Genomic DNA, 10,418 nt, shown 5'->3' on the forward strand with positions numbered 1-10,418 from the left:
CTGACTGTGAGACCCCATAGATGGCAGCCTACCAGGCTCCCCTGTCCCTGGGATCCTCCAGGCAAGAACACTGGAGTGGGTTGCCATTTCCTTCTCCAATACGTGAAAGTGAAATCCTGTCCTACTCTTCACGACCCCATGGACTGCAGCCTACCAGGCTCCTCCATCCATGGGATTTTCCAGGCAAGAGTACCAGAGTGGGTTGCCATTGCCTTCTCTGGGCCATTTCACTACAGAGTATCAAAAAACCATAAATAAAAAAAAAAGTCATCAAGAGCTGAGAGAGAATGAAATTAATATTGTTTACTGTTTTATCATGGGTTCCCCTGAAAGTGCACTGAGTATAAGGACTAATAGTATAAGTACAAATGCCAACTAATTTAAAAAATAAAAATAATGTTATAAAAGTAGTTTTAAACTCAAAGACCCACCCTGAAAGGATTTCAGAGACCCACTGCGGACCACACTCTGCAAATTGCTGCTAGGCAACTCAAACAGAAGGATCAGGGAGCAACCCATCCATGTGTGTGCTAAGTCACTTCAGTTATGTCCAACTCTTTGCAACCCTATGGATTGTAGCCTGCCAGGCTCCTCTGTTCATGGGATTCTGTGGGCAAGAATAAGGGAATGGTTTGCCATGCCCTCCTCCAGGGAATATTCCTGACCCATCCAGGAAAAATACAAAAACAAAAACTATGTCTTCACTTGCCAAAGGAACAAGGGGAACTTAGACAAAAGTCTGTTGTGATTCAGGGATGGAGTGATTGAGATTAATGGAAGCTGGGTCCTGGTATCATAGGTATATGAAGAGTAAGTTTTAAAAATTTGGGGAGTGAAAGTGTGCAACAATTCCTACCTGTGCAAGTGACAGGCACACACTGGAGTTTCATATTTAATGATGTAGCTAGACTTCTCCCCAGAATTAAAGTGTATGTTTAGGGAGTTCCCTGGTAGCCCAGTGGTTAGGATTCCAGTGATTAGGATTCCTAATCCAGTGGTGAGGATTTCCATGACCCGGAGTCAACCCCTGGTCAGGGGAACTAAGATGCTGCAAGCCATACAATGCAGCCAGAAACAAAACAAAGTTTACCTTTAAAGGGGAAAATGTTCACTCTGTCAACTGAAAAGCTACATCTCTAAACAGTATGTATAGGAGAGCTTCCTGTCTGCCCAGCAGTTATGACTCCATGCTTTCACTGCTGAGGGTGCTAGTTCAATTCCTGCTTGGAGAACTAAGATGCTGCAAGCCACTTGGCACAACCAAAATAAATAAATAAACAGTATGCATGTTATGATTAAAACATTAAAATTATGAAAGCAAAAGTGAAAGTCGCTCAGTCGTGTCCCACTCTTTGCAACCCCATGGAATTCTCCTGACCAGAATACTAGTGTGGGTAGCCTTTCTCTTCTCCAAGGGATCTTCCCAACCTAGGGATTGAACCCAGGTCTCTCGCATTGCAGATGGATTCTTTACCAGCTGAGCAGCCAGGGAAGCCCACTAAAAGTATACAGGTACAGATTTATTTATCTGTGTCTAAAGACAACTCTTTGCAGCCCGATGGACTGTATGTAGCCTATCTGGCTCCTCCGTCCATGGGATTTTCCAGGCAAGAGTGCTGGAGTGGATTGCCATTTCCTTCCCCAGGGGATCTTCCCGACCCAGGAATCGAACCAGGGTCTCCTGCATTGCAGGCAGACGCTTTACCGTCTGAGCCACCAGGGAAGCCCCAAAGACAAACATGATGATACTTACCACATCATCATGTTTGTCTTTAGATTCTGCAATCTCTGCCTATCATTAGATGAATTATGACATCCGTAGCCTAGAAGACTACGATGACTCAAAATGATTTAAAAATAGATAAACTGTAATTTTTTTTCCTCCTCCAAGTTCTTCTATGTGAGATCACAAAACTGAATATTTCATTCCACCCTAAGTGCACACTATACGCATCTTAAAAACATGAGGCAGATATAAACATATTCACATGGAGTATCTTCTAAGATAAACAAAGTGTCTTCAAAAAGATACTGAGTTACAGGTATAATTTGCTACTGTCTGTGGAAGGAAAAAAAAAAAGAGAAAGAATAACATGTTTGCCTGTATATCACACATGATCATTCTGGAAAGATAAAGTAAGAAATAGGCACCTAGCTGTCCCTGGGAGAGAGAGTTCAGAGGATAAGATGAAGGGGAGACTTTCCATTTATTGTACTGATTAAACTCCCCCTCCCCCCTAAAATAAGAAAACTAGTCTGGAACTGAAAAACAAAACTGATACATTCTTGCTGAAAATCTGTAGTTCAGACTAGCATTCATCTCTCCTAAGGAAAGGGGAAGCAGGTTCATCCAGAGACTGTACGGATTTTCTGGATGCCCCACTTCTAGTAGCATGCTCCATTACTTGGGAGATAATGGTAAAAGAAAGCCACTCTCTTTGCCAAGTTTAGGGAATCCAGTGGTGGAAGTCATTGGAATCACACAGCTGTATAGGGGGCACTTCTGACCCAGGACACAGTCATTTCTGCAGGATTGTTTTTAAATTAATAAATGACTTTTAAGAGCAATTTTAGGTTCAAACTAAAATTAAGTGGGAAGGACAGAGTTCACCTATCCCCCACCCCTTTCCCCCTATAGGGACAGCCTCCCCTTGCCACTCCCGCCCTATCAACATTCAGCACCGCAGCAGTACATTTGAGAAACAGGAATCTTAGATGGCTCCATGAACCTAGGATTCTTCAACATAGTAATCAGGACCATTAGGCGTCCCAGGTGCTTCTATCTAATTATTTATGTACTCGAGTGGAAAGGGTAATAACACACGGAATTAAGAATAAATTTTGATATATATGCATTTGTTCAAATTAAATATGAGGTAATAAAAAAGAATAAATATTGAGATTTGGCTTTGATTATTCCACCTGCCCTGATGCATAAGACAGTGACCACTCTAATTACGTTTTATTTTGGTTACTGTTTCAATAAATTTTCTTTCTCTAAACCTATTGATAAAAAGAGGCCCAAATACAAGACTGATTTGTCAGGCAAAGTCAGTCTGAGATTAAATATTTATTGTATCTAAACCACAAGTAGAAAGAAATTCAAAGGCTGACGATTTTAATGCCAACTCAACGCAAGATTGCACTTTGCTTGGTTTAGAGGAGAGGTAATTACACAGCTAACATCTGGGTTTTGAGGTTTTGAGGATGACGTTTGGGTGGACTGGAGGTGGGAGGGGGAGGAAAGAACAAAGGGAAAGTCTCATGATTTTAGCTTCTGTCATAAAAAGTGTTCGCTTAAAAGTAAAAACAAAATGAACATTAGAAAAGAAGCAAAAAACAAGCATTTCAGGAAGCTTTTACTAAGCAGGTGCTCAAAGTCACACTCAGATCCTCCAATTCTAACAAGAAGGGGAGGTTAGGCTGCCACAAACTAATAAAATCAATCAACAAAGTGGGAATAACAGTGGGTTCACAGCAGGCCAGGCAGGATTTCCCTAAATCGGGCTCACCCTCAATCATCTCAATCAGTTTTCAGAAATGGCTTCTACAAAAACTACCCAAACATCCCCCTAATAATTTGCACTCCTCCCCCACAATAGGGAAGCCATTTATTTACCAGAAGGTTTACTTTCTCTTTCAAACTCTGCTGGCTTCCTCCCGCCCCACATTCGGCCAACAAACAGCGGCAGGCCTTTTCTCTTCGGCCTTCTCTGACCCCAAACCGGAGAGCTGGTGCAAGAGAATCTGTTTCATGGAGGTGCTGAGTGGCTCTTCTTAAACCACAAGGCTGTTTTGAGTTTTCGTTTGCAAAGGAAAGTTACAGGACAGGAAAGTAAAGCTCGACTCCTCCAATGAAAACACACGCACTCACATAGCACAGATGTGAAAGAACAAATCCCCTCCTGGCCTCATAGGCTTATTCACTCTACTTAGGGTGCAGCCTCACCCCCAAGCTGTGGCCTCATCCCCAAGCTGTGTGCTGGCCCACCTTCCTTGCCTGAGTCCCCCACCCCTCAAACCTTTTGTATTATCTGTACTTTTTGTATCAAGAACTCCAAGGGACTGTTTACATTCCTAAGTGGCCATAAAAATCTCATGTGTTGAATATTACTTCAAATAAATGGGCCACCATCAGAAGATGTAGAGAGACATACGTCTGACAAAGACATACGTCTGACAAAGGCATCCGTGTAAACGTGCCCTGTTCCTTTTGCGTGACAGCCTCCATCTCCTCCACCACAGTGTAAATCCCCCTGCTCCCTATTCATTTAGTTTTTTTCCTATTAGGTTAGAAGCTCCTGATTACTCCATCTCTCCTTTGGGTCATGAAAGGCTACCGCAAATCATAACTGGTGTGACTTTATAGTTAGATACTGTGGTTTTTAATAATAGCAATTATTAGCACTCCACTTTTAGCTATCTCCCAGGTTCTGTGCAAAGTACTTCACATACGTTATCTTGCTCAATCCTCACAAATCCCTTACAACTGGATCTGGTATCTGCACTTTCTGGACAGAGAAAGTGAAACCCGGAGAAGTTAAAGCAACTGACCCAAGATCTAAGAAGTGTTGGATCTGGGATAAAAGCCCAGGAAGTTTGACCTCATTGCCATTCTTTTGACTCCTATCACAGCTGTGGATCATGAAATCCTCAAACTCACCTCACCCAAACATTTCGACACTACAGTAACAGTTACCTTAGGAAAGCTCGTGTTTGATGTAGTTAAAAAGTCAAAGGTCAGGGAAAAGTTCAGTGATTAGGAAAGTCATTTATTCTTGAGGATGGAGGGGGGAAGTTTTAGCAGAAAGGAAACCAGACAATCTAAACTTTACTTTGGGGCCAGGTCTGCCTTTCTTATTACTTTTTTATTAGGCTATTAGAAAGGAATTTGCAATAAATTTGTCCAAGATAAATCGGTAGGTAGAAGCAGCTGCAAAATAGCTGGAGAAACACACACCAAACTATTAAGACACATATCAAAAAAATACACAGTTTCTATTTCGACAAATTTAAATTTCTTTACAATAGCATGCATTACTTTTATAAACAAGAAAAAAAACAACTTAATAACATCTGAACCCAATTATTAACAGAAGGGCTGAGAGTCAGCTTCCTTTCTCCTCAGTTCTCCTAAATTAAGAACTTCCACTTATAGCTCCCTGAACACACCACACTGTTTTAAGCCTCTGCACGCTCATGTTCCCTCAGCCTTGAATACAGCTATTCACCAACTCAGCTTTGTTGGGAGAATTCCTAATCATCCTATAAAACCCTAATCATGTGTTCCCACGTGAATATCCTTCTATAATAAAGCCTTTCTCTCTCATCCCTAAAAAGAACTAATCTCTTTTCTTAGACATTTAATAAAAACTTAGATTTAGCGAGTTCTTACTGTACACCAGGCTTATGCTAAGTATTTTACCAGCATCACCTCCTGGAGTCTTCAATAGCACTAGAAGATATACACTGTTAGCCTCTCCTTTCATAGATAAGAAAACTGAGGTTCAGATTCTGACTAAGAAGTGGCAGATATAGGATCTAATCCCAGATTGTGTTGGACTCGAGTCTGACCTTTGAACCACTGTGCTGTCATCTTCCCACTCCTAAGTCCCTACTGACGAAGCACATACCCTGGCCCCTATAATACCACTTCCGGTTCCATAAAACAGGGACCATATTGCACTATCCTTGGATCCTGCCTAGCATAACTGACTCTCATTACATAAATGCTTGTTGATCTGAACTAAGAGTTGTGATATTAATAATATGATATAGGAAAACTGAACATAATAGAAATCCTTTCTTGCATATGCTATTCCTTTCAAAACCTGGAGTTATTTCAAACAACTCACTACCGAAGTACCATAAAACCATCCTGACAAAAGGGCCCCATTGTAACCCAAGGTTCCTTGCAACAAGTATGTAACAACCACAATATTAGTTTTTTCACCATAACCAACACAGATTGAGATAGCCCAGGGATGTCATTCTGCTGGACCTCACCAAGGCTGCTCCAGGACACCAGGAGTTCTCCAGGATCTGGACATGTCCTTTGAGTGTTCTTTGGCTGGTTGTCACACACGACCCAAAAGTTAAGGTAAAATTTTTTTAAATATGGAAGACAGAAAATGTGAGCGGACATGTGTAGCCAGTTAAAAATCCTCATAAAAAAAAAAAAAAACACGCACTTTTGCACTTAATCACACAAATCTGCAAAATTAGGACCCCTCTTTTTGGGTGCTGGTCCAGTTTATATGGTCATTTTCAATGACAACTTCCCTGGGGTGGAAGCCACACATACCCATTTATTTTATACAAATTAACCAAGGTCAGGCATGTAGTAGGCACTCCATAATTAAACATCAATACTTGGCTTCAAAAATCTTTAAACTCCTTGACCTTGCGTTCAAGACCTCTTACTCCTCCTCCATTTACTTTGCTAATCTACTAGAATTGGGTCTTAGTGCTTAGTGAAGCACTGTCCAACAGCGAAGCATTCCACTCTGTGATAATGGAAATGTTCTAAATCTGTGCTATATGTTTTAAAACATGTAACAGTTGCCTTGCTGGACAGGATGGGCTTATAGTCTCACCATCTCTTTGAGGAAATCAAGTTGCATTACATGGATAAGAAATTTATGAAGTTGTCGCAGTAGACTGCAAGGTCTGTGAACAAGGTATCTTGTTCCTCTTAACAACTTTCACAAAGGTGCAATAAGTAAATATTTGTTGATCTGTACATCACCTCTGAGAAAGCCATAAGGTTTAAAGGTGCTGGACTCGGCCTCTGGAATGATGGCCACCACCTCTGCCCTGTCTCACCATCTGAAAGTCATGACATGCAGAGGCAGGAGGAAAGAGCAACCTTCTGGAGATACAAATGACCACTGATTAAGCCACAAGACACTTTGGTTTAAATGACATTTAGGTCATGACTGTCCTTCACCTACAAACCTGCCTCAGTAAATCTCTCTTTCCATTAGCAAATAGCTAAATTCTGATGGTAAATTATGCAGACTAAAAAGTTACCTGAGGGGAAGGAGAGTGAGAGTTTGGGACTAACATGTACACACTGCTATTTTACAAGAGATAATCAAAAAGGACCTTTTGTATAGCACAGGTAATGCTGCTCAATATTCTGTAATAACCTAAACGGGACTCACCTGTTTATTTTAAATATCTCCCTTGGAGTCTTATAGGATATTGACGGTCTAGGTACGTGTTAGAATTTCACTGACACTTTTCCCAGTAGGGCCTACAGTCACTCTAAATTAAGACCTAATACTTAAGCATAGATAGTCAAAAGCAAGCAAAATATACAGAAGGTACAAGCTCCATCACTACGGTATGTTGCTGCCTGGGCAAGTGTCTCGTTCCTTACACCTCAATTTCCTTATCTTCAAAGCAGAGTTAAGATTACATGAACTATCTACCCTTTGTGGGTCAAGTCATAACTATGGATATTTCTAGATGGCTATTCTTCCCAAAAGAACTACATATAAAGATAGAAGATTTATGAATTTTCTAGTGGTTCTTTGTGGTAGATATGCTAGCAAATATAGAGATTAAGGTCAAGCCTCAGGGACTCCCCTTGTGGTCCAGTGGTTAAGAAATCTGCGCATTCAATACAGGGGAGTCAGGTTCAATCCCTGGTGGGGGAACTAAGATCCCACATGCCTCAGGGCAACTGAACCCACACACCACAACTAAGACCCTATCCAGCCATAAATAAATAATAAATACACACAAAAAAAGCCTCTAGCATCTACAATTTCTTTTTTTTTTTTTTTTGGTATTAAAGACTTCTTTCCTCCATCCCACTGTGCAAATGTCACTGCAAAAATTTTACTAGTAGCTCAGCCTGCTGCTGCTAAGTCGCTTCAGTCGTGTCCGACTCTGTGCGACCCCATAGACGGCAGCCCACGAGGCTCCCCCGTTGCTGGGATTCTCCAGGCAAGAACATTGGAGTGGCTTCCCATTTCCTTCTCCAATGCATGAAAATGAAAAGTAAAAGTGAAGTCGCTCAGTCGAGTCCGACTCTTAGCGACCCCATGGACTGCGGCCCACCAGGCTCCTCCATCCATGGGATTTTCCAGGCAAGAGTGCTGGAGTGGGGTGCCATTACTCAGCCTGGCACATGTAATAAGGAAATAAATGTGCTGACCTAGGGAGTACAGACATATTTGATATAAAACATAAAACTGGCTAAATCAAGTCATAACAGTCTAAATCCACATAGAAAAGATTGAGATACTTTACAGTTCTGATTTCTTCAAACCAATGCTGTATTAGCTCAGCCAACCAAAAAATTACAACCCACACACAGAATAAATATGCCCTTTATTTATTTAACCAACCAGCAAGGACACGTTATATACATTTTTAATAAGAATAAGTGTGTCAATATCATGCATCCACTTGATATAACACAGAAAGATGTGGACTAAACATGGAAAAAACCACTCAGGTGACGGTTTGAATTAAGCTAACTGAAGTGCAACCACACCCCCAAACACAGGTAAAGTTTGCACACATGGCTTTGCCAAGGCCAGCCTGTCTTTGTTTCTCTCTCCGCATTTACCCAAGATCTTGGCTCTGAGACAGAAAACTCCCACTCTCTATTGGTTCATTCTGTTCTATGCAATTAAGCAACACCACAATCCAGTAAACGCAAGGGCTCAATTATTTATCTTCTGGCCAAGTTTACCAGGTGGTTATAAAAGAACAATGTCAAGGAGGAAAAAGGTTTATTTCTCTTTAGAGCTGGGTTGATGGGGGTTTTATTTGGATTTTTTTTGGAAGAGGGAGAAGGGAAACAAGACTGTACCCCAGAAAAAGGCTGGGGGGAGTTTAGAAAGAGTACAAGGCTGTCAATTTCCCTACAGGAAACTTGAATCTTATGCAATAATCCTACCCATAACCAAACAGCCCGCAAGGCTGTAAAGGGAAGACACCTATTCCTACCTCCTCCAGGGGGGCACAGCTGGCTCCTAAAGGAGCAGGAACAGGGCAAGGCGGAGGAAGTGGCTCAGCCGGGAGACGCCGGGCCCCGCCGAGGGGCGGGGAGGAGGCGCTTGCCAACCGCCCCCCCCCCCCACTCCGTGATCTCCGCCGGCGTGACAGTCGCTCCCGTGGCCGGAACGTCCCCAGAGCCCCAGGGAGCAGGAAGTCGGGGGGCTGTCCCTCGCTCCTGCCCCCCCACCCTAGAGTACCCTCGCCCCACGGTCCTCCCCCTCCAGTCCATTCTCTCTCTTCCTCTGCGTCTCCCCTTTTTCCAAAGAACGAAACTTCCTTCCAGCGCACCCCGTCCCTTCAGAGGTCGGCTCCTGTCATCCCGGGGAACTGTCCCTTCACAGCGACTCTCCGTGTCTCCTCGTATCCCCCTGACCCCACTGAAGTTTCCATTCACTACTCCCCCAAACACCCCAGAAGCTCCCAGCGCGCCCCTCCTCCCCCGGGATGCCCAGGCCTGGAGGCCGTCGGGGGGCAGCCCCACCCTTAAACCCCCTTCACCTGCTGCTCGGGCTGAGGCCCGACTGGCCGGGGCTGCGCTTGTGCCGGGGTGCGGGCCGCGGGGCTCCCTCAGGCCGCGGAGTCTCCCTTGGCAGAAGCGGGGAGAGCGCGGAGCTGGGGTGCTCGTCAGGGATCCGGTTCGGGCTCTCTCCCTCCGCGGCGACGTCGGAACCCCAGGCTCCCCCTCCCCGTCTACGCCGCCGCAGCTCCGGAAACCGCTGAATTACAGCCCCTCCAGCCAATCCCCGCCCAGCCCCCGCTTGGCCTAGGCACGCCGCTCATGTATAATTCATAACATGACCAGTTTTCTCGGCCACCCAGAAGCCCTGCTGAGCATACTCTACATCCGAAGCCCCACCCACTGGCCAATGAAGAGAGCCTCTGGGAGGAAGGGCGGAGCCAATACAAGGCTGGGAACGCCCCTGTTCTGGCTGTTCCGACTCTTAGGGCTCCTCCCTCCGCAACAACTGGGGAAGAACCGAGGCCCTGGGCAGAGGAGCCCGGGGGGAGGGAGGGAAGATGACTGGAATATCCTGCTGAAAACTCAGCTGAGTTCCTGGCAGTGCGTGACGTCAAGACACTTTAAATGCCCCTGATGCGGCTCCCTTCTGCCTGCTCTCCCTCTTCCCGGCCCTTGGCACCACGTGGGGGCAAGGTTGGGAGCACTTACCACGTGGGAATCAGCCAGTTAGACAGTCCTCAGGTGTCGCCAGATCCTTTAGGGGCCCAACGCCCGAAATGGGTTTCTGGGGACAGCAAAAAGAACATGGGTGACTCCCGCCTGCTTTGAACTTCAGTTTCTGCGTGAGTCGGGACACACACACCCGGAAACATGACGTGGAAATAGAGTAATTACTAGAGTGCGTGGGGAGAAGGTAGTGGATTTAACCCTGCCCTTCGTT

The 10,418-nt window shown here is 44.4% G+C and overlaps 1 protein-coding gene and 1 non-coding gene across 4 annotated transcripts in view; both read right to left on the reverse strand.

Annotated features, from left to right (window-relative positions):
* The window catches only part of STAT3 (signal transducer and activator of transcription 3), a 74,343-nt gene extending 64,541 nt beyond the window's left edge, over positions 1-9,802 (reverse strand). Inside the window, exon 1 of one of the 3 annotated variants that reach the window (XM_005693850.2) lies at positions 9,517-9,802. The gene's annotated coding sequence lies outside the window, so the exon portion shown is untranslated. The remainder of the gene's footprint in view (positions 1-9,516) is intronic. The other 2 variants (XM_013972400.2, XM_013972399.2) reach the window with 2 other exon arrangements.
* Positions 1,652-1,723, reverse strand: TRNAC-GCA. Its single transcript has one exon. It is a non-coding gene; the product is annotated as a tRNA-Cys (tRNA).

The sequence above is a fragment of the Capra hircus genome, chromosome 19 (assembly GCF_001704415.2).
Source record: "Capra hircus breed San Clemente chromosome 19, ASM170441v1, whole genome shotgun sequence".
Classification (NCBI taxonomy): Eukaryota; Metazoa; Chordata; class Mammalia; order Artiodactyla; family Bovidae; genus Capra; species Capra hircus.